The following is a 3,025-nucleotide window of genomic DNA, read 5'->3' as shown; positions in this document are numbered from 1 at the left end:
TTTTTCTCCTGTGTGGATTCTCATGTGTGTCCGTAAAGTCCCTCTCTCTGTAAAAGATTTATTACAAACAGAGCAGCTAAAAGGCTTTGCTCCTGTGTGGTTTCTCATGTGTTTCTTCAGTTTTGACTTGAAGCCAAATTTTTCCCCACACTCAGAGCAGCTGAATCGTTTCTTGAATATTGAACTATCTTTAAGAGAGTTTAAAGCTGACTGAGGTTCTCTGGTCTCCTTCCAATCAGCACTGTCATCAGTCTCAGGATCAGAAGGGTCCCCAATCTGGTCTTCAGTCTCTGGCTGTAAAAGTGGATGTGAGTTCCTGCCTGGTTCTGGTCCTCCACTGTCCTCTCCATCAGCTTCTGTTTTCATCTGACCAACACATTTATGTCTTTTGACAAGAGAACGCCAGACAAATCTTTTGTTACAAACACTGCAGCTGAATCTTTTCTCTCCTGTGTGGACTACCATGTGTGACTGTAAATGTCCACTTTGTGTAAAAGATTTCTTACAAACACTGCAGCTGAAAGGTTTTTCTCTTGTGTGGACTCTCATGTGTCTAAGGAAACTTCCTCTCCATGTAAAAGATTTTTTACAAACTGAGCAGCTAAAAGATTTCTCTCCTGTGTGGACTACCATGTGTGACCGTAAACTTCCACTTTGTGTAAAAGATTTCTTACAGACTGAACAGCTGAAAGGCTTTTCTCCTGTGTGAGTTAGCCTGTGTGTCCTCAGGTTTCCACTATCAGTGAAAGCTCTACCACACTCAGAGCAGCAGAAAGGTTTTTCTCCTGTGTGGATTCTCATGTGTCTCTTCAGCTGTGCCTTGGTGCCAAACCTTCTGCCACACTCAGAGCAGCTGAATGTTTTCTTACATCTTGAATCATCTTTCAGAGAGTTTAAAGCTGACTGAGGTTCTCTGGTCTCCTTCCAATCAGCACTGTCATCAGTCTCAGGTTCAGATGAGTCTCCAGTCTGGTCTTCAGTCTTGGGTTGTAAAAGTGGATGTGAGTTCCTGGCTGGTTCTGGTCCTCCACAGTCCTCTCCATCAGCTTCTGTTTCCATGTTTTGAGTTTGTCTCTGATGAAGCTTTGAGGACTGAGCTTCCTCTTCATCATCTTCACTCTTCACAGGGACAGGAGTGAATAGGAACTTGGTGATATCAGCCTCCTCCAGACCTTGAAGCTGCTCTCCCTCCTGACTGCTCCACGGTTGCTCCTGCTCCTCTTTAATGTGTGGGGGGGCCTCTGGCTCCTGCTGCTCCTCTTCACCAACAATCACTTCAAGAACATCTGGAGGTAAAGCTGAAACACAGAAAGACATACATTAAATATCTGTCTCAACAATATTTATGCAAGTATTCATACCTGAAAAAAAAGATTAAACAAATGACCTTAAAAAACAACAAGGCACATTAATAAAAAAGGCTAGTGTGGACTTCACCGGACAACAGGAAATAAACAGAGGTATGGACTAACAACTTTCCTGTCTTTCTGTCACATCTACAGTGGTCAGATTCGCTGTGTTCGGAAGGAATCACGTCACATGGGGGGAGGGCACTTTTAATTACATTTTGAACATGTTTAGAGGCTAAAAACAAGTTTAAAACCCTGTTTAATCCTGTTGGGGGCTAACTCAAGCAGGAGAATAACTCTGTGTAGGCAGCACTGAAGGTTTTTTCATTTTTTTCTCTACTGACAGAACTACACATTTCCATACAACAGAGCAACGTGTTGAAATTGACTGGTATTCTCCTTTAATGTAAGATGATGAATCGCTTTGGATTGGTTGCTGTAAAGGGCCAGTTCTTTAAAACGTTTGATCTGGATCAAAATGATCCGGATTTGGAAATCCCATTTTTGGTTATCCGTCTTACTTTTCTGCTGGTTTTTCAAAGCAACATTGGACTGGATCACCTTGATCCAGATACACAGTTTTCAAGATTACAAAACCCGGATTTCCAGTGCTCTAAATAGGACAACACATCATAATGTGGGCTACCAGATATGCAAAGAACAGGTAGAAGAGCCAACATGGGATAACTGGAAGGGTTTCTTATTTTGAGACAAAACACAAAAATACCATAAACATCCAATTCCATTTATATTTTCTTTTATGACCCCTCATCTGAGCCACAAAAAATAAAAAACAAATCTCTGACATCTCTGATGCTTGTTTCTTTGAAATTAATATATTGTACAGATATGAATTACAGACCACTGTAATATATTAATTTATTGAAATCTGTTTGCAATTCTTTCATGGGGACAAGATCATTTTTATTTTAACTTTACTATACTAAATTGTTTAATTGGTGGCCTGTGTGTACTTTATCACTGTAACACAAGTCAAGTGCAAAATATCAACAAAAGTATACACACTAAATGAAACAAATGTACTATTTGACAAATTTTAAAGTTTTACTACATTTTCTTCTTGCAATCCACCCTGAAATCCTAAGTAATATGTAACTAAAATTTTTTACTCCAGTACTGTACTTCAGCTTACATGTTGAGGTACTTGTACTTTAATTCAATTCAATTTTATTTATAGTATCAATTCATAACCAGAGTTATCTCAAGACACTTTACAGATAGACCACACTCCAGAATTTACAAGGACCCAACAGGTCTAGTAGTTTCCTCCAGAGCAGCAACAGGGCCACAGTGGAGAGGAAAAACTTCCTTTTAGGCAGAAACCTCGGTCAGACCCAGACCCAGGCCCAGACCCAGACCCAGGCTCTTGGTAGGCGGTGTCTGACGGGCCGGTTGGGGTTAATGAAGAGTGGCAATAACAAAAATAGAAAAATTAGTAGTTTGTAGCAGTTCTTTGTAGTAGTTCATGGCATAGCAGGACGCTGTGCGGCATTACTTTACTTGAGTCTTTTCTTTTCAAACCACTTTCTACTTCTACTCTACTACATTTCAGAGATAAATATTCTACTTTTTATTTCACATGACAGCTTTAGTTACTAGTTACTTCACACATTCAGATTCCTGCACACTAACCACATGTAGTTTATAAATCTGAT

At 39.9% G+C, this 3,025-nt stretch overlaps 1 long non-coding RNA gene across 1 annotated transcript in view; it reads left to right on the top strand.

Moving 5' to 3' along the window:
• Window positions 1-12: 12 nt before the first annotated feature.
• The window catches only part of LOC116686471 (uncharacterized), a 7,046-nt gene continuing 4,033 nt past the window's right edge, over window positions 13-3,025 (top strand). Inside the window, exon 1 of the long non-coding RNA XR_004331263.1 lies at window positions 13-28. This is a non-coding gene — a long non-coding RNA (uncharacterized LOC116686471). The remainder of the gene's footprint in view (window positions 29-3,025) is intronic.

The sequence above is a fragment of the Etheostoma spectabile genome, unplaced genomic scaffold, assembly GCF_008692095.1.
Source record: "Etheostoma spectabile isolate EspeVRDwgs_2016 unplaced genomic scaffold, UIUC_Espe_1.0 scaffold378, whole genome shotgun sequence".
In the NCBI taxonomy this organism is placed as follows: domain Eukaryota; kingdom Metazoa; phylum Chordata; class Actinopteri; order Perciformes; family Percidae; genus Etheostoma; species Etheostoma spectabile.
Note: the sequence above shows the minus strand (reverse complement) of the source record. Positions and strands in the feature narration are given on the sequence as shown.